This window comes from Tamandua tetradactyla, chromosome 6 (genome assembly GCF_023851605.1).
Source record: "Tamandua tetradactyla isolate mTamTet1 chromosome 6, mTamTet1.pri, whole genome shotgun sequence".
In the NCBI taxonomy this organism is placed as follows: domain Eukaryota; kingdom Metazoa; phylum Chordata; class Mammalia; order Pilosa; family Myrmecophagidae; genus Tamandua; species Tamandua tetradactyla.
In genome coordinates this window covers 172,021,708-172,043,683 of record NC_135332.1, presented here as the reverse complement: position 1 = coordinate 172,043,683, position 21,976 = coordinate 172,021,708, and positions in this window count along the sequence as shown.

The following is a 21,976-nucleotide window of genomic DNA, read 5'->3' as shown; positions in this document are numbered from 1 at the left end:
TGAAAGTGCATTCTATATAATCTGAGTACATGTATACACATTCCTTGTACACGTTCACGCGGCTTGTCGCCCAACCCGATAGGACACATGATTTGCTGGTTCCCTGAATGAATCTACATTTAATACAGAATGCAAGTTCCCTTGGGATTTGCTACTGGCATCATACCAAGGCATCAAAAACAAAGACTATCGTTCCGTCCCTGGTCCCTTACCCAAAGATAATTTGTGTCAACTTTTACCACTCACCTAAAAAAAAAAAAAAAATCGGGGTTGGGGTTGGGGCGCCGGTACGACGTGCCTACATGTTCGAGATGTTATCAACCGTTGGGTTTGCAGCGTCTAATTGTTAAACGAGTGGTAAATTCTCCCAAAGCAGGCGTCCTGCACGGTTCAGCTTTAAGGATCACAAATTACTCCAGCCTCCAGGCCTTTGCCCCAAACGCGGGGAGCGACCAATCGCTGGGTGCGGTTTCGCAGCGAGGCGTCCTTTCCCCGCCCCCACCCCGCCTCCTTCCCCCGGCTGCGGCCCGGCGCTGCTGGCGAAAGTGAAGTAAGGGTGCCCTCTACTGGCAGCCCGCGGCGGGGGCGGCGGGGCCAGGGGCGGCGGGAGCCGGGCTGCAGGGGGGCGAGGGAAGAGGCGGCTCCTTCCATGCGGTTTCCAGACACCTCTGGACAATTCCTTCGGGCCGGCTGCGGAGGGGCGGGGGATGATAGGTTCCTGGAGGAAAACGAGGCTCGCCCCCGCCCGAGCTGTGGCGGTGAAAATGAAGCCATCACAGCTTATTGACAACGCACCTCACCCTTTGGAGAACCGATGCTATTTATGGGAAATGCCAAATAATTAACAAGTCCGCACAATAAAAGTTCCCAACAAAGCCCCGAAACTACCGAACAAGCTACAAGCCACATGACTAAGAAACACCCTATAGCTTCTAACCACATTTTTAGGGCGAGACCTTGGGTTGGTGGGGGAGGGGAGGCGCCCTGAAAGGTTTTTGGGTTTGCTTATTGTTATTTTTTAAAATTGTGGGTGAACAATCGCCGGATTTTGTTTTTCTTTGTTTGTTTGGATAGTGAGGAGGGGCTTTTGAGATTGCACTGCCAAAAGTATGAAGACTCATTTTATAAAAGTTTTAATAGGCCCACTCGGCCCAGAATGACCCAACCGGACAGATAAGGAAAGAGGGGAGCCTCCTTGGATCGGTTTTATATTACTTGTTCTACTTCACCAGGAGATAGGGTGCTGCGACTTTGGATGTTTTCTAACATCATGACAAGGAAGACTTGTTCCCTTCCTCTCTAAGAGAGCATAGTTTTGGAGGGGAGTATTGGGACCAAAAAAAAAAAGAAAAGAAAAATTTCATTTGGATTATGAAGTATGAAAAAAAAGTTGTCAACTCTTATATAAAAAAAGTTTTACTAGCCAAAGGCCGGGGAACTGCGACAGGACTGAACACAGCTGGTGCCCGTTTTAGGTGTGACTCTTTTCGGTAGTTTTTTTCCGTGAGAAGGAGGCTCCGCAGCCTCCTGTCCCTGGGTCTGTCCTTAGGAAGTGGCAAAGAGGAGCGTCCTTCCTGGAAGAGGGCTCTTGGGGATTTGCCAGGAATGGAGCCTTTAGGCGCTGCCGGGCTGGTTGCTAAATACCTGCCCTCCACAGTGGGGGGGGGGGGGGGGGGGGGGAGGAAAGGAAAGAAACGCAAAAAAACAATAGAGGATTAGCTTGACCTCAGAGTTTTTCCTTTTTTGTTTTTTTAAAAATATTTTGTGTATCTAATTTATAAACTTAGGTTTATTCAGATTTAAGACTGTTGTGCAGTAAGAATATGTTTATTTCACAAGTGATTTTAGTTCTTCTGCCATAATTTCCCCACCACTTTTTTTTAAAACTTTTTTTATTGTATAACATATATACAAAGCAAAGAAATAAAAAAGCAATAGTTTCAAAGTACTCTTCAACAGGTAGTTACAGGACAGATCCCAGAGATTTTTCCCACAACTTTACATCTTTTTTCCCCATACATTAAAAATATTAGATAGAGAATTTGCTAGAAGTCAAAAGGGAAAAACATTCCGTCTGTTGAATAATATCACACGTTTAACTTAAAATTTATTAACCTTTTGACTACCAAGAACTGAAGCTGCCCTGGGTCACAGGAATTTGGAGGTCCCAAAGTAGCTCCGAGGTCTAAATTGGAAAATGTGTTTATAAACTATAAGAAGACTCTCAGAGGGTTAGTTTTCTGAAAGTGTTTGCAGGTGACAGAGGAGCCCGAGCTCAAAGTGCCCGCCCACGTCCCAAGCGGGACTCTCCCGACACAGGACTCGGCGTTTTCGTCCCCCTCACTGGCGACAGCACCCGCAGCGTTACTTTCAAGGAACAACCTGGAGTTATTTTGAGTCAGCAGAAAAGATAGGGGCCACCCCCATTTGACAGATGGGGAAATGGAAAGTTAGATCTCAGTGAGGGCAGAGGACGCAATTGTCTTTCTTTAAGTAATTTTTGAGAACCATTTGACCTCGGATAAACATTTACTGGGTTGATAAATGGCTAAAGAGAGAGAAACCAATAGTAACATTCCATTTACTATTACCAAAGTATGTGTGTTCATTATTTTAAAAAAATGTAGAAAGAGGGGGAAAGAAAAGGAATAAGAAATTAAGAATTTCTAATTCCTCCCGCTCAGAGATAGGTGCTGGAGCACATTTTTAAGGAGAATTTTTTGACACCCTTGGTCTTTCTAATCCAAATTTTCCCTTTGGAAGTTGCCGAGGGATGGCTTCTCAGAGAACCGAAGGAGTGGTTGGTTGCCCTAGGGCCACTCTAAAGCGCTCCCTGTTTGTGTGCTGCTGGGGAGCAGGGCAGGACTTCTCGGAAGCAGCAGCTCTGGTATTACCTATGAGGTTAGCACGCCAGGTAAACAGTCTGATAGGATTGCTTCACAGAAGAGAACATTTTGTCACTGCAGGGAACATTCTTTCCTATAGGACGGTGCAAACAAGAATCGCGAATTCTCATGACTACCTATTCTCATAATAGTACTGCTGCGTTTATATTTGACGAGGAGAAGGGCTGGAAAGAAGGAAAGAAAGAATGAGCAATTTGACCAAACCATTCCCCCCCGCTCTTTTTTTTTTCCAGCAACACAAAAAGGAGAGATTCAGAATATGTGACTTGTATAAAATAATGCCAGTTTCCCTTTCACCTTATTTGAATATCTCTTTCCCTCCCTCTCATAAAGTTTCCTCCTGAGCTGATCGTCCGCAGATTAGAGCAGTTACTAATATGGAAAGAAACAGGACCCCAGTGATCAAAAAGCTAGCTCCAAGTTGGGGGTGAAAGAGAAAACTCCTCAGGATGGCTGGGCTGTAATTTCATAGATGACGGAAGACCTGACAAGGACACTCAGTCTAATGGGAGGGAGGCCAGGCAAGAGAGTGATAAATACCATCCACGGCACAAAGATCATTTTTGAAAGAATGGCTGTGAGATTAAAACCCAAGCTAGCCAGGGAATACTAAAGGAAGAGAAGGCCTCACAAGCATTTTAATGCCAGCCAGGAATATATACGAGGTGCAAACACTAAACCAATGACTCATGTGCAGTGTGTCCTGATGGGAAGAACGAAGTTCAGCTCTTTAGCAGACAAACAAAACAAAACAAAACAAAAAAAATCAGCATCATTAATAGATAGGAATGATAAAAAGGTGGCAGGTAAGAATGATAAAGCGGTGAGCAGAATCTTTGCATATTTTTAAAAATGCATTTTCTTTGTTGTCCTACCCCCTCTCACTTGCTTCTAGCATACTGCATAAATTAAAAGAGCTGAGAGGGGAAAAAAATTAGTGGATTTTTTTTTAAACCTGTGACGCTGAAGCTTATACTTCCTGGGTTGGTTGGAGGACATTTGGATTTTTGTTCTATCTCACTGGCTTCTAGACCTCAGGTCCTGGCGAAAGGTCCTAGACTGGATCTAGAAAAGTCCCAGGCTCATCTCCAGTGTGGTATTCTCCTTTCATTTCTTAGTGCTTCCCTGAAATCCTGCCTTGTTTTTGTAGCTCCCAGTGGAGACACATGGTTCCTTTGTTCAACCTCTTCAAAGGCTTGGTTCACTGTTCTGTAGGTGCTAAACCCAAGCAAATCCCAGCGGTTTCTACACTTTGGATCATTTGGCTTAACTTTGGGATGATCCTTTGGAGCAACTTCTGTCTCCAGAAGTTGGAGGTGGAGGTGACTCCAGAGGACACTTGTTAGGGACAACTTTTGCTTTTCCATCTTGGACCTTCATTTGGAAGTGAATGGAAATAGGAGCCTGTTCATTTCACGAAGCAGCAGAGATGCCAAGCCATGGATTCTGCCTTTCTCTTTAAAGCCAGCCTCCCTGAGCAGTTCACCTTGTGTGGATCTCTTTTTTACATTGTCTCTTCCCTCTGAAACTCCTTGTAAATAGACTTCTTTCGAAAAGGAGCTTCCTTGAAGGAATCCTGTGACCTCCAATCACCAAAGTCAGTGGTCTCCTGACTTTCCCCTCTTGATTTTGTTACTGTCAAGGAAACTGATGACTTTTGGAAATGAACTCTCTAAATAAACTTTTTTTTATGTAAAAAGTTTTATTCCCACACCATGCAATTCATCCTAAGGGTATAATCAATAGCTCTTCATATAATCACATGGTTATGCTTTTACCACAACAGTCAATACGCGAGCATTCTCATTTCTTCTGAAAACAAACAAAAATTCCATACCCCTTATATCCCCTATTATTGACATTTCGACATTTCTATTATTGACATTACTTTCTTAAATTTGTGCAATTAACCACTGTCATCGTCCACTCTGGGTTTTGCAAAGTTATCCAGTCCCAGTTTTTATCTTCTAACGTTCCTTCTGGTGACATACACAAGCCTAGCCTTCCTCTTTCTTCTGTACTCACACTCAGTTTTGTTACTTACACGGACAGTATTGTGCTACCAGCACACAGTATTGTGCCGTTCAGGCAGTGAACTCTCTTTTGCTTTCTATAAATCAGTGGTTCTCAGCTGGGGGTGATTTTGTCCCCTAGGGGATAGTCGGCAATGTCTGGAGACAATTTGGCAGTGGGGGCGGGGGCTGCTGTTGACCCCCAGTGGTAGAGGCCAGGAACCCCGGGAACAGTCTGTAATGTGTAGGGCAGCTGCCGCCACCAGGAGATTTGGGGTTCCAAGCGTCGGTAATGCTGATGTTGAGCGACCCTGGCCCAGCTCCATCTTCTGACAGTATTTCCATGGCTCCAGCTCATGCTTCTGTTCCTCTTTTTGGCCCTTTCATCCTTTTACCACTGTATGCAGTTGCCAGCATAGTCTTCCAGCAGATTCTTGATAGCCCATGGCCTCCCCTGTTCCATTCCACTTCACATGATGATGGCTTTTCCTCTTTATTTCAAATTCTTTGATGGCTCCATTGCCTAAAAATGAGGCTCCCCCTCATGAGCTGGGCACTCCAGGCCATCAGGCATCTGCTCTCCAACCTTCTCTTACCTTATTTTCCACCAACCCTGCCCTCCCTAGGAACAGGTATATTTACAGTCTCTTCCAAGTAATATTGACGTTCCTTCCTCATGGTGGGTGTCCACGCAGTTCCTCCAGGCTGCTTCTTTGTTGATCTAAGAGCTACCCTTTCCTCAAGGAAGAGCTGATGGCCCCTTTCTCTGTGGACCCTTCCCTCACTGCCCAAACATCTTACAGGATTGTAAGAATTTGGACATGGAAGAAGTTTTGGAGATCATCTTAGTACTGGGTTGAGTAGTGTCTCTCCCACCCCACGCCCACATCCCCCAAATTCACATCCACACGGGACATGTGAATGTGATCTTATCTAGAAATAAGGTCTTTGCAGATGAAATCGAGTTAAGATGAGGTCATACTGGATCCTAAACCCATGCCAACTGGTGTCCTTTTAAATATGTGGGCGCATAGATGCACAGGGGGAGCACCTCAAGACTGGACAGACACAGAGATTAGAGTGAGGGTCTATGAGCCAAGGAACCCCAAGAATTGATGGCAACCACCAAAAGCTAGGATGAGGCAAGAGAGGACCTTCCCCTAGAGCTCTAAGGGAGAGCATGGCCCTGCTGATACCTTGATTTAGGACTTCGAGCCTCCAGAGCTATGAGACTAAATACCTGCTGTGTGAGGACACTGAGTTTGTGGAGCTATGTTACTGCAGCCCCGGGAAACCAATACACCCTAGGTAAGCTGTCCTAACACATGAACACTTGTTCTCAGAGTCGATATCAAGGGTGATACCCTGGTGAAAATGGACGGCTGTGGCCTCTTCTAGCTGTTATAGAAGGGGTTCCCCCTCTCCCTTCCCCAAGGCTATTTGTCAAAAAGTCAGGAATCCAGTCTGGCCCATTGTAAAGTACTCAGTGAAACCATTTAGAAAGAATGAATGAAGGTATACAACCCCAGGGAAGAGAATTTAATGACTAGACTTTTACCGATAACTTCTTAGTTATGTAAGAATTGAGTATATGGGCAGAGGCTCTGGAATCTGTCTGTCTGGGGGGCCTATTCTGTTAGGACCACTTGCTAAAATTGGCAAGTCACATAAACTCTTGAACTTTAATTTTCTCATTGGTGAAACGAGGCTTCCACAACTGCAGCACCTGTGTTATTGAGGTGTTGGAAGAACTAAATGACATAATGTATGTATGGAATTTAAGGCAGAACCTAGCACTTGGGCCGTACTCAGTAAAGGCTAGCAATTCTTAGTATGGGCTCCTGGGCTAGCAGAAAATTATGCATGATGCTATTTTAAGTTTAATGTATCAGCATTTCACCATTGCTCCACAGAGAGCTCCATGGCATTTGTGTCCTCTATCACTTCATCAAATGTGAAAACTGCTGGACTAATCCAAACTTGTCATCAAACTGATGAAGAAGGGAGGTCAGAATCACAGAGATGTTATCTTATGTTTGGTGATTGATTTCTAACCCATCTCCCTGACTTCTGAAGACTTTACTTGTTGTCCTCGACATATGCTATTTTATAGACCAATCCATCTGGAAAAGACAAAACCCTGGAAGCTCTGGAAGGCAGACATTGTGCCTTGTTCTTATTTAATACAAATCAAGGAAATGTGCTAGGATTCTCTCCTTTAATTGAATTCATAGGTTGTCTAGTGATTGACCATGAGGGTGTGTCCTGGAGGGCCAAGGCACAAGGTAGTACCTTGGTCCCTGCTGGACAAGGCGTCTGGACTCTACCTGTTTTCTTGTCCTGGTGATCTTCTCTGGATATTAGAAAAATCTTTTCCTCCAAAGCTTAGACCAGCGCTCAAGTTTGGAAGCCCTTTCTGGCTTCTACCCCATAATCACCCCAACACACTTTAGATTAGGGTTGCAAAGCAGGTGCCTACAGGGTCCTGGCAGAGAATATAAGTGTAGAACCTAAAAGGAATGGTGGGGCCTGTGATGAACTGGAGAGCATTCACCTGTGCAAGGTTGGCAGCGGCTGCTCGGCACCTGCCAGGCGTTGTCTGTAGGAAGGACCATCCCATTGGTGGCAGCTCTTCCAGTTTTTCTAGGGAAGGTGGGAATCGAGGTTTTTAAATGTGGGAAATTACATTAAAAAACTATATGGACATTCAAGACAGAATTGGCCCTTGGGCTGCCATCTGAGATCTCTGCCTGAAGGCCTCAGCGATCTAAGTGTGCACCTGTAGGATCTTTTCCTGATGACATTTATCTCCCCTCAAGAGATTAAACCTCTCCTTCATTCTTTTGTGACAGCAAATCTAAAACGTTTTCATTTTTGTGGATTCTAATGTCTGACTCCTTGGCCATAAGCTGCTGGGGTCAAGCCTGATTGTGTTGTATTCACTTTCGCCTCTGCCAAGAATGCCTCCATGGTGCACAGCTCTAGGGGGCGCTGTTCAGGGAACGTGACCTTACAACCCAGCACAATGCTTAGCACATGGTAAGCCTTGAATAAATGTTTATTGAATGCAAGATATCACAGGGAGCTTCCAAGATAGCTCAGTCCAATTTTAATCAAAAGAGAGAGAGAAGCTCTAAGTCTCTCTTCTTCAGTTCCGCTGACCAGTGGGACACTGTTCATTTGTTCTTGGTGACAGGGCCCTGCGATGGCTAGAATGAGGGGGATGAAGACGGGAGCCAGCCCCAGATCTGTACAATTGGACTCACTGACATAAAAGCAATTGCAATAAAATAGAAACCAAACCACATTTCAACAGCAACTCAAAGCAGCACCTCTTGCAGGTTCCAGAGGGAGTCGTGGGAACAACTGATAGGGACTGGGCCGGGGAGAACCACATAGCCTCAGCGTATTCAAGCTGAAAGTGAAGGTCTATTAGCAGATCAGGAAATCAGTTTAATAGGTTGTGATTAGCATTTTCACAAAATAGAGTAGCATGGAAATTATCAAATTATTTTATAGATTAAGTGTTGTTTTGTGAATCATGCGTGTGTGTATATGTGTGTATGCAGTTGATCATGATGTGAAATGCATTTCTGGGAGTTAAAAATGTGAGAAAACCATGACATTAGCTCACCAAGCCTCCACTGTAACCCTATGAGGTGTAGATTGATAGATTACTATTCCATTCCACAAATGAGAAAACGGAGGCTCAAACTCACGCAGTGAGTTGTAGAGATGGGATTTGGCACCTGAATCCTTTTGATTCCACAATCCGGGCTGAAGCTGCTCCACCGTAAGTCTCAGCAAACCCTGATGCTGGAGGTTTGTTCTTTCTCTGTTGCTGCTGGTGCTGCTGGTGCTGAGCAGGGCAATTTCCTCTGGGAAATGCTGGAAGAATTAAAATAGAGGCTTCTCCCTCAGCCTCCTATGCTTCTCTTAGGGCGTATTCCTAAGGGGTCAAAGACAACATAAATACCAAAACAATGGATACAGAAAAACGTACAAGTCTTTTCCCTCTTGGGAGTTTGGTATAGCACGCTCTCTCCCTCCTGGAGATTTCCATATGAGAGATTAGTGTTTGTGAATATGACTTTTATCTTGGTGAGGGGATGAGGGCAGAGGAAGAGGCGGTGGTGGAGCAGGGAAAAGAACACAAGCTTAGCAGTCCTATTAGCCTGGGCTCAGATTCTGGCACTGCCCTTTATTGGGTGGGGAGCCTTGGAGAAATTACTTAAATGAGCCTCAGTTTCTGCAACGGTAAAAATGACAATGACACTAGCTGCCCTCAGAGTTGTGTATAGAGCCTCTTGCTGATCATGAGACACATTGCAAATGCTCCAAAAAATGACAGCTGCTTTGTTGTTATGTTCTGTTTCTCAGAGCCTCCAGTTTCCTCATTTTTTAAAAATTGGAACTTTTTTTGCCCACCTCTGGGATTTATGCCAGGATTCTATGAGACAGTGCCCGGCAAGGCCTGAGCCTCAGTGGGCATCTTGTGTCTGCATGTGACAGTTCTTATTATTGGAGGTAAAACAGAGGGTCATCACTTTGTATTTGCATATCCACAAGTTCACTGTATCAGGTCTGTAGTCTCAATTTAGCTGGGACATCAGTAACTTTGCAAACCCTTGCCTACGGCGCACTGGCCATCTTGGAATTCTTTCCCTCATCCTAGTCTCTCTGCATCTCTGCAGGCTGGGGTGTGTGGGTGGGGGTGGGGTGGGGAGAGAGTAGACCCTGGAAACTGGCCAGGGGACTTTGCAGGCCCAACAAAGAATTTTTTTTAAAGGGTTGATTTGGTAATAGGCAGAGGGGAATTCCAGGGATAAATAATAATTTATGCAAGGAATGCCATCTGCTTCCTTGGTGAAGCATTAGTGCATAATTACAGGCATAATTTCCTTCCCATTTCTTACCCTTTGCCTTTAAACTCCTTAAATAATGACCTCCCTAACCTGAGTGTTTGGGTGGGAGGAGAGGCAGGGGGTGCCCAGCTTGGATGTTGGCTGCAGACGGTTTGCCATAAAACTAAAATAATTAGTTGTAATGCATTAGAGGATTAAACACTAAATAAGAAATAGTGAAGCTCTGGCCCGTATATCCAAACATCGTGCTGGAAATGAATGAAAACCGGCTTCACTGGAGATATAAAATTGTAAATTAAATTTAGTCTTTGAACAAAGAATCTGTTATAGGTTCTCTAATGAGATTTGGAATCGAAAATGGTTCCCTCTCTACACCTCCCTACCCTTACTTTGGAATCAATGAAAATGTTTTGGGGTTCTTTATTTATGCATATATTTCTTCTATCTTTCTTTGTAGCTTGGATACCTACTAAAGTGAGGGGTCAACCTGGGTTTAGGGAGGATGGCGCGTTAGGGATGGGGCAGGGTAGGGGCCATTTGGGGGATCATGACCCCAGTCCTTAGGGCAGATGGAGCTAACCCACTTAAGCACCAATTCGTGTCCACCCACATATAAGTTTCCACCCTCGCAGTGTTTATTACATTTAAAAATAGGTGCCAACACTTAAAAACTTGAATTTCTGCCTTTCTCGAAAAGCCAGCTCTGTTAGCCCTGGAGATGCATTCCCATGTGGATGGAGGGAAGGGAAGTCAGCGGCAGTAGAGGGGCTGGAGACTCGCCAGGGTGCCTCTGTACACACCACTCCCTGTGCTGGCCCCACGCAACCCAGGCACTGCGCTGCCGGGCTCCTCCCTGCTGCCTGGAAGCGTCTGGGTTTATGGGCTCTGATTTAGGAAATTTCCTGGCATATTATGTAAATAGCTCTGAGTATCAGGATAAATTTCATTCCCAGAAAGGAGGTATTTAATAAGTGTCTGTTGAATAATGATGATATCAGCTTATAAAAGCACATACCATGTGTGCATGTGTCTGGTTCTGTTTTTTAATAACTTTTTTTGAGAAAAAATAATATGTTATACAGTTCTGCCAATTAAGTATACGATCAATGTGTTTTGAGTATATTCACAGATATGAACACAGTCTAATTTTAAAACATGTTCGCTGGCTCAGAAAGAAACCTTATACCTATTAGCAGTCATTCCTCATTCCCACCTCTCTCATCCCAGCCCCCCTCAGCCACCAATCTGCTCTCCATCTCTATGGATTTGTCCGTTCTAGACATTTCATATCAATGGAGTCAGACAATATACGGTTTTCTGTGATTGGCTTCTTCCACTTTACACAATGTTTTCAAGGTTCATCTGTGTTGTAGCATGTGTCACTATTTAATTTCTTTTATGACTGAAAGATATTCCATTGTACAGATATATCACATTTTACTTACCCATTCAGCAGTTGATGAGGATTTAGGGTGCTTCCACTTTTTGACTATTATGAATAATGCTGCCATGAATACTCATGTATGAGTTTTTATGTGAACATGTGATTTCATTTCTCTTAGGTATCACTGTATATTTACATATAGATATAACTCTATGTATAACCATTCAAACAACTGCTAAACTGTTTTCCAAAGCTGCACCACTTTGTATTCCCACCAGCAGAGAGTGAGGGCTCCAGGTTTTCTACATCCTTGTGAACATATGATATAATCTGCCTTTATGATTATAGCCACCCTAGTGGATGTATCTCGTTTTGGTTTTGATTTGCATTTCCCGGATGGCTAATGATATAGAGCATCTTTTTATTGTGCTTGTTTTCATGTGCATTTGCCAGCCCTGTTCTAAGTGCTTAAGTGTAGTAAGTCTTTATTCTATGATAACCTTGGGAGGTAAATGCTCTTATTAACATGCTTTCTTCTTAGATACCAGGCTCAGGTTTTTAGTTGCAAGCTTTCTTCTCAGAGCATGAAATTTCTCCTTATTATATGCAAGGGAATATTAGTTCCTAGTTCTGGATAGGAGTAGCATCCCGAAAGAGAAGTGTCTGATGTATTGTTAGCATTCAATCAATCGTCAGTGTCTCCCTAAGGTCTATCATGTTTTTCCTGACACAGTACCTTTGTATCTGCTGTTTCCTCTGTCTGGAGCTGTTTTTCCTTGGCTATCTCTTATCCATCTTTTAGGTTCTCCAAGAGGCTTCCCTGACCTTCCAGTCTTAATCAGGACACTCTTAATCTCTTTCACAGCACTATGGACTAGCCAGTATAACATTTTTTTTAAAATAAACATTTTGGTTTTATTCATTTGTAATTATACTATTTATGTACATTTGTATCTGCCAGTTTTTCATCCAACACTGTATTACAAAAACTGACAGCATTATTGAAAATATAATTTTAAATGGCTATAAAATATTTTATGCAGTGATTTTAAAAAGCTCATTTAATTATTTACTTTTTTTGTGATTCAAAGCAGTGAATTATTTCATTGCTTTGCTATGATAAATAACACCGTTATGAACATCCTTTGGGGGCATAATCCTTTCATCTATATTGAGGATTATTTCCTTAGGGAGAGTCTCAGAAGTGGAATTATTGGGACAGAGGCATTTGTGAGGCCCCTGATAAATATTCTAAAGTGCTATAGGAAAGAAAGTGTGGTAGTGATTTCGAACACTCCAGGGGCAGGTGAGGCTGCTGGTTTGAACAGACCCTGGTCAACACTGGGTTTGTTATCATTCTAAAACCAGTGTGGCTTTAATTTGCATTTCTTTCATTAATCATGAGGATAAATCTAATAATTACCTAGACGATGGAAGCACATCTTGATTGAAATGCCAATTAAGAAAATAGATATTGCATTATTGGAGCATTTCCTTAAGGGAGTCCAAAAAGACTGAATAAGAGCATTTGTTGGTAAGGATAAGAGAATGAAGTGGTCTGCATGGCCTCAATAAAACTGCTGATAATGGGATTGGCAGATAAGGCAGAAGGACAGGAAGTTGGACTATTACTCTATAAGCTTATTTTTCATACCTTATCAGAAGAGAGGCCTGCTTTCTTGTAAATGATGGATACACCTAGCAGCTCCATAAAATGATGTGTGCATGGCAGGTGGACAGTGAGACCTGCTGGTAAGTGGCTTTGATGTGTTTGACATAGAACTTACCACGTAGATGCTTCCATGGGAAGAGCCTTAGCAAACACTGGCATGTTAGGTGTTTTCAAGCATTCCACCTACTTAGCCATAAGGTCAGAACTGGAAGAAATAAATAGGACATCCCGTTGTTCATTCTCACATTTATACATTTGCAAATGGGGCAGTTTAGTGGGTAGGAGAACAGGGGCCCTTGGGTTCAAAGTCTGGCCCTGTTCTATGAATTTGGACTACTCAAGTTCTCTGAATCTTGGTACCCTTAGATTTAAAATAGGATCACAATGGCATCTACATCAGAGTTTTCGGGAGAGCAAATGAGATAATGCATGTAATGTGCTTATGTTGCCTGGCCACAGAGAAAGTGCTCAATAAATGTTAGCTGATCATATTTAGTTCTTCTTTCTTTCAACAAATGTTTGCCTGTCCCTCCCACCCCTTCCCCAGTACACTGAGTCAAAAGAAATGTCTTGGATAAACTGGTAAAGGGTTACAACAGAATGACAAGGCCAAAGGTCTTAGCTGCAAAATTCCCTTGCCCGTAAAGCCCTGCTGTGAAGTGTGTTTATGAGTTCGACTTTGAAAGGTAGAACTTCATAACTTATCTAAGAGGAAGCTAGAGGCAGAGGAGGTAAAAGGAAATAGACACAAGGACCACTGGGGAAACAGTATGAGAAGCACCCAAAACCCATGACTTTCTGACATTACATGTGAATTGTGCTCTTTTTAGTTGTCTAGAATAAGCACAACACAACACAATACAATACAGCATGACATGGAGCAACAACTAGTTATTCTCTGCTACTTAGGCTCAAAATGGGGATCTCTGTCATATCAAGCAATGCTTATCCCTTGTCTCTGGGGAATTATTTAATATTGAGTAGACAGATCAGACCATAGAACAAACTACATGAATTAGTGGATCACCTTCTGGGAATAAATCACCTAAATATTACATAAGAACTCAAACAAAAGTTTCATGTCTCTAAGGCAAAACTTTGACTAACTGTCTCCATGATTAAAAAAAAGATAGAAGAGTTAAAAGGAGGTCATTATACTGTCAAAACACATTTACCCCAAATAAGATATTCTGTTAAGTAACATTTTTAAAATACTGGTATTTGGAACTAAAATTACCATATAAACAGCTGTCCTTCACGTTACTTGCCAAGCTCTGCACCATTTTGATCCATTCAGCAGCTGTGTGTATTACAATTATTATCCCAATTTTATAGATGATAAAACTAAGGCTGAGAGAAGTTATGATTTACCTAAAGGCTTCTAGTTAAAGAATCAGAACCTGGAATTCAGACAAAATAGTGTCCTTGTCCTCTGGATCATGGGCTGGGAGTCCTGGTCCCAGCTCTGCACCATACCTTCTGCAAGCCCCTGCCCTGCTAACTCAGCCTCTCCTCTGAAAAATAACAGTGCATTTTCTGCTGCCTCTGCACATCTTTATCAGGATCAAATGCAATACTGGGCAGAAAAATGCTTTGGGTTTCTCCTGTTTCCAGTCAGCACTATGGACCAGTCACTTTGCCTTTTTGGGCTTCATTTTTTGCATCTGTACAACGAAGGCATGGGGCCGGTTGCATTAGACTCGATTTTAGCTCTGAAAGTGTAGGAATTTGCATCTGCACACCTCTCCCAGTTCCTTAGTGGTGAGTTGGAGACACTGACTCTCAGGGACAGGCTGGGAAATGGTGAATGCTTTCAACTGAGCTTTGGGGTTGAATAATGTTAGTAATTTCAAAGCCTCATTATCTTGTTTTCCTTCTAAATAACTGTAGTGCTTAGGGGAGGGAAGGTTAGAAAAGCTATGTTGGAAATAGTTCCACTGGGGAAGGTAAAGGGAATTTGGAATTTTTAACTTGAAGCTGCAGTGACAAAGTTCTGCTCAGAGTTTGCCCCTGGGGTGCCCAAGTTGCCATCAAGAATTAGCCTGTGTTTTGGAATTGAGCCTGCTATTAAGGGGCATGGGGCGGTGGGCAGACAGAGGCTGAGGACAACTCACAAAGGGTGGGGACTGTCCACTAGAGTGCTGAAGCCCAATAGCCCGGTTCTAATCCCCATTCTCTCTCTCTGTAGCAGTGGGACCCTTCTGCTTGGTGACTTAAGCTCTCCATGTCTGATTCTTGTAAATGTAAAGTGAGAATGAGGCATCCTCCTAACTGGGGAGTCTTAAGAAAAAGATGTTAAGCCTGAACCCTGGTGCATCATGAAGCGTTATCTCAACGGACTCTTCAGGGGATGGTTTGATCTTTCTGGAGCCCAGGTGGGACAGGAAGTTGCTCTGTGCTGACCTTTCTAATGGAGCTGGGTCTCCCTGAGCTTGAAACTTCTTGCAGTGAGAATGTACCTTGTTTTTTTTCTTCTCCTGCAGTCAAGTCTAGGCTGGGTAGAAGAAGAGGGATACCAAGCATTGCTTCATATACATTTCATCCTTATAACAACACTCTAAGGATGACTCTTTATAAAGAAGGAAATTGAGATGAAGGGAGGTATAATTTGGCAACCACTGCAGTGTTGAGATTCAGACTATGTCGAGGCTTGTGTTCTTCTGCAGACACCAAGAGTCCTAAAGGAGAAGAAGCTCTGATAAAAGATCTGCCCAATTCTAAACGTCTACACTGCCATTGGTTGTCAAAAAGGGGTGAGATTCTGTTTCACTGAACTTCTCTTCACCATTCAGAACTATTCTCAGGTTCAAAGAGAATGGGAACAAAAACAACTGCATGAAAAACTGACTGCACCCTGCATTCATGCTTCTTGTATTGTAACTGTGCAGCTCCTTCACCAAGAGGCATGGTCTATTTTCCTTCCCATGGGTCTGAGCTGGCCTTGTGTTCTTGCAGTGGCAATAAAATGAGATGGAGTTGATAGTGTGCCAGTTCCAAGTCGAGGCCTCAGGAAGCTTTGTGAATGTCTGCTCATTCTTTATGGACCCCTGCTAGTCACCATGAGAACAAACTCAGGCTGGACCAGTGGGGATGAGAGATCCCATGGAGCAGAGGCAAGATGTCCCAACCCAAAGCCAGCCAATCCCTAAAAGAGAACTTCTGAGTCGTGCCCCAGCTGACTGAAGATGCATGAGTGAGCCCAGTCAAGACCAGAAGAACCAGTCAACTGAGCCCAGCCTAAATCATCTATGAACAGAATTGGGAGTTAAATAAATGGTTAAATAACTACATTTTTTTTTTCAAATGAAAATTTTATTTTGGGATATGTTAGATTTATGGAAAAGTTGCAAAGATAGTACACCTAGCCCCAAGTTTCAATTTCCCCTATTTTGTCATCTTACATTATTGTAGTACACTTGTTAAAATGAAGAAACCAAAATTGGTGCATTATGACTGCAAACTTTGTTTGGATTTCACCAGTTTTTCCATTATTTTTTTTTTCTGTGCCAGCATCCAATCCAACCTACCACCGTGAATTATGTTTTCATGTTACCTTAGTCTCCTCTGGTCTGACAGTTTATCAGTCTTCATTGTTTTCATGACTTTGACAATTTTAAGGCATACTGGCTACGATTTTGTAGAATATCCCTCAATTTGAGTTTGCCCAATTTTTTTTTTCATTATGAGAGATTTGGGTTATGGCTTTTTGGGGAGAATACCACAGATGTGAAGTGCCCTTCTCATTACCTCATTGTGGGGGTGTATGATATTCTCATGACATCACTGGGGATGCTGACCTTGACTTCTTGGTTAGGATAGTGTTTGGTTTCTCCTCAATGCAGTTACTACTTTTCTAAGACACTACATTTTGGTATAAATATGCAGTACTAGATAACTGTCATATACCACTCCCTCATCTGATTTATGCCATGTTAAATCTTGCTTTCCCCAATTTATTTCTTGGACTGTTTCCAACTTTAATCTCTTGCCTCAATTATCCATTGTAATCCTATTTCCAGATCAATAGTGGTAAAGCACAGTTAGAATTTCATTATTAGATTCTAAGATTTTTTCTAGGTTCTGGTCAAATGTCCCCACCTTCATAAACCTTCTCTAACTTTTCTGTAAACTCTTATGGTAGTCATTCATTAATTCATGCAGTCATTCATTTTGCTGAGCATCATCCGTATGCCAGGCTGTCTTCTAGGTCTTGGGCCACAGCTGTGAAACCCCTAAATCCCTGCTCTCATGAAACTTGCCAGTGGGGGATACACAATCTACCCAGTAGTCAAATAATATTTAAAAAATGTAACTTTGTTCCTCTCTGATAACTATGTTCTCATGCTAGAGGCATTAGATTGTAATCTCCCCATGCACTTCAGCTAATCAATCAATAAAGAATTAGTTCTGCAAATATTGATTGTGCACATACTATGAAGCAGGAATCATGGCAGGATTCTTCAATGGAATCTCTCACAAGTCTCTTGGAGTCACAGAAAGCAGCCTCGTCTTGTCCAGTCCATTCTGTTGTTAAACTATGAAATGGAGCATAATTATAAGCTCAGAAACTCTGAATCAGGTAGGGTGGTTTATTGGTGGCAGAGCTGGGAGTTGAACCCAGGTTGATGCACTTCCAGCCTGGGGTTCTTCCCACGACACTCCCCTGTCCTCTTCTCTGCTGATGCAAAGGCATGGCTAGAAGAACTCAGAGGGGAGAGGAAATATGCTAGATCAGAGCGGGGCTAGGAGGTTGGAATAACATCAACTCCAAAGTCAATCTTTCTCAATAAATATCTGTGGAACGAATGAGAGAATACTGAATCAGGAGGGATTGAGGATTGAGACAGCGGCAGTTTTCACGGGAAACGTGGTTGTATTCTCCCCTTGTTTAAAATCCTAACCCTTCCATGGCTCCCCATGGCCTATGAACCAAGTCTGGAAACTCTACGGAGCTTTGTTGATCAGGTCTCATTCAGGACCAAGCAACGGAAACTATTATCTAACGAGCCTAAGCACACAAACAATATAAAACATATTTTAAAAAAACCATAAAATTTATTGCTACATTTCCTTTGGGTGCAGTCAGATCAAGGAGTTTGGTCAACTCATCAAAACTTTGCCCTCTCCCTCTCTTGGACCTGCTTTCCTCTATGTTGGCTTCGTACTCATGCAGGATCTCTCCACATGGCAGTTTTTGGTTATGTGAGCCAAGACATTCCCTTTTTTGCCTTAAGCCAGTTGGAATTGGATTTCTGTCACTTGGGCAAAATAAAAAGCACTGAGGAATACTTTTGCACCTAATAAGAACCTGGCGTGGTGTAGATATATGCAATGAATAAAGAAGATGAGGTTTAAAGATGAGGAATCTGAATCCCTGTTTTTCTGGATCCAGTTTACTGATCATCTTCTCACTAAACTTGAGTCCAGTCACTTAAGTCCCTCTGTAGAAGTTTGTCGCCTAACAATATAAGCTTACATGACGGCTTTTTTTTTTTCATGATAGTTCTTTCTGTGGGAACCAAAAGGTCTTACGTGTTAAACACTCAGTATGTTTTAAAGTAGAATTTAGACTGTCTCTTTTGTTCTGAGGGGGACCAGTCATAACGGCTTTTAAAAGATAGATGTTATCAGCTTCTCTTAGAAGCAGAGGTGTAGGGGTGAGGGGGTGTCCCTCCATTTCCTTAATTATGAAATGAGAGCTGTAATAGTGATCTCTAGGGTTCTTGAATTTATCTAGAGCTTCTGGAGATCACCAGCATTGCTCAGCTTTCAGGTGCCTCTATTTTGTTATGGATGGTATTTTGCAATTGCTTTAAGCTATTGCTCTTCCCAATAGATGCATAAGGGGATGCAGAAGCATTATTTTTTTATGGAGATGATGAATATTAAAAAATGGTGCCAAGGGAAGTTGGGACATGTTGCAAAGACCATTAGTGCTTGTGGAATACCCAGATGCTTCCCATATTCGCTAGCCTCCCTTTCAGAAGGTTGGGGCTAGTGATTGGTTCTGGCCAAAGGACAGTGAGTGGCAATGATCTGCGTCAATTCCAGGCCAGACAATTAAGGGCATTGTGTGTCCCCTTGCTTTCTCTTTCTGTATGGGCTGAACCTGTAACTTATCTATTGAGATGGTGGAACCAAGGATAGAAGAAGTTTGAATCCCCTAGTCACCAAAGAAACCTGCACTAAAGAATTACTTGACTTACAAAAACGTTGCATGAGGAAGAATCAAATCTTCATAGTAAACCACTTGAGACTTTAGGGTTTATTTATGACCTTAGCATAGTTTAGCCTATCCTGACTAATATAAGCCTGCATTTCTCCTCCAATCTATTTCTAGGGTATTTTCAGGCCAAGACGCATTTGTGCTTGGACAAGAATGTTTCAGTGTGTATATTTATCTACCTTTGGATTCCCTGTTTAAAAACAAGGTGTTGCCTTGAAATCATTTTGGAGCAACAGATCTGGCTTGAATCCCAGCTCTACTGTTGATTCACTAGATAACCTTGAGCAACTGGCTTTACTTCTTTCAGCATCACTTTCTTCAGTGGTAAAAAGTTGAAAATGATTTGGCTTATTGGGAGGCTCCCCCACTTTCTGCTTTTATAACTATCAGCAAGATACTCATCCATTCTAAGCCACAATTTCCTCATCTGTAAAAAAGAGATAATAACATTCACTCTCTTCCAAAGTTGTCATGAGGATTAAATCAGAAAATATAAAGGCCTTAGCATGTGTTTGGTCCAATGCAGGTACTTAGTACACTTTATTTCCTTCCTATTTTTCTAACCCCTTGAGATCTCCTATTTTTCCCTTTCTGCTTTATTCATTTCTTTCTTTTCTCTCCTTTCCAAATCTATACAGAGGTATAGAATATGACTTCCTTTTTAAGGAATATTAGAGTGTTGTGTGGTTGATTTAGTGTCATTGGTAAGGAATAAACTTTCCACAATAACTCTGAGTTTGTGTGCATGTGTGCATGCATGTGTTCAAACTATTTACACCTAGTTATGGAGAGGAAAACGGCCGTCGGAAGTGGAGGGCAAAGTTAAGTCCACACCTGAAGGACATACTTAACTACACTGATAAAGGCTGGGGGATCTCATCATTTGTCTTGAAGAAAACTGAAACAGTTGCGCTGATAAACAGACCAATTGAGAACAATTAAAATCTCAACCATTTATCTGAAGCCAAACAAGGACAACTTCAGTGCGTTTGAAGGTGAGAAGTCATTTTAGCAGAGACATGGGGAGTAGGATTCCTTGAGAAAGAGGGAATTTAAAACAAGATTTCATCCCTATCTTCCTTTATGTACAGAAGCAGGGTATGTACAAAATGAAGAGTTTTGGATGTGAGTCCCCTTTGTCCGCGTGCCAGGTAGGGTGGGGGTGGGGGGGTCAAGAATGATACAAAACAACCCCAGATAATGACAAATTGGGTTTGTGTCCCGATTCTTTCTTTCTTTCCTTTTTTATTATTTCTGCTTGAACTTTGTGGTTGTCCTCGGAGAGGAGCTCTGCAATTGGCGCCCCAGAAGGAAGAGTAGAAAGAACCAATTGAGTGTTCTCAAAACAAAACAAAACTCGACAAAGGCCTCTTTCTTCTTCAAGGACTATTCCCAGGGAAAGTAAAAAGTGAGCCCGCTTGGAATTACCTGACTGCAAAACAATGCCACTTTCATTAAAGCGAGTTAGTTTTTCACTCACCCAATTTAAACATGGCTCCATACAAATTGCCAAAGTCTTCAAAAAGGATATGGTCCTAAGACTAGAGACCAAGGCAGAGAAATTTAAGGCTGAAAGAAACATTTTTTTTTGAGTGAACCAAAAATAGGGGTTTAGAAGGGAGCCACTCTTCTCAAATTATGTTAATGGTAAGATACGTTGTTTAGATATCCACAGGCGAGCAATGAGGCTTTGTCTAACAGCATTTTCTCCAGTGTTCTGGAAGGTTGTACTTGCTTCGGTTCTCAGAATATTTTAAGTGAGCTCAGCACTTTTTTTGTGCACATCTAGATCTGTTGTGCATTGTGTTGAGATGAGCATGCTTGCCAGCTTTTTCTTACCCTGAGAAATGGACATCACTTTTGGACTCATGACCAGTGAGGATTTAAAATTGCAATGTCATTGAAAAGAATCCTGTCCCATCTGAGTGAGGAGCGTAAGGGATTTATTTATTTATTTTTCTAATTAACGTTGAGTATGAAGAATCTGTTATAACTTCTTCAGGAATCCCCCAGAATATGCTCACCCAAAAGAGGCACTGAAGGCTTATCCCATAGAGCTACTGGGAAATGGCAAGGTTTGAGTAGGGAAATCTCAGCATCATGTGGCTGTGGTTAACAAAACTATAGCCAAAGCCTGTCTCCTTCTTCTGAGCATTTGTGTCACCTCTGATTTTAAGTCAGGCGATCTCCTTGTCCAAGAGAGCAATATAAAAGGTCTTGTTGTAGGTTTTAACTCGGGTGCGTAGTAGATATTATTCTTATCTGCAGAAGAAATAAGTAGGATTGAAGAAACCCAGCTCATTGTTAAAGAGATTGAAAGAGTCGGCTCTTTGGAGACAAAAACCATGTCTTGTTCACCACTTCATCTTCTGTAGCAAGCCCAGTAGGGTTCAGTTAATGACTGTTGAGGGGGTGGAGATCAGATAGCGTTGCCTCAGGCATGACCATATATCCTAAAAGCTGTGTTAGCTCCATTCAGCACAAAGACAGACACAGACTGTGGTATCGTTCTTGCTTCCCTATTGCCTCAAGATGAACAAAAAGATTATTTTCATCTTGAAATAATTTTATCACTTATCCCTCTTGGGAAACAGCCTGGAGATAGAAATAACCAACGTAGCATGAGCACAAAGCTTGACACATTTTGCAGCCTGGTCTTAGTACTCTCTGTCCTGGTTCCGGAAGCTCGAATTATCTCACGCAGCCATACTTGTTGCTCTGTAGAGGCCAGATGATCTGGTTAGTATATGATTTGCATTCTCAAGAGCTCCAGACCAAATGACATCTGTTCATCTGTCTCCTGCCCTGTACATTGCCTCACTTCACAAGTGGAATAACATTAATCTGTGATTCACCCATTAATGAATGCTGAATATATATACATATGTATATATGCTTCTGGCATATATAC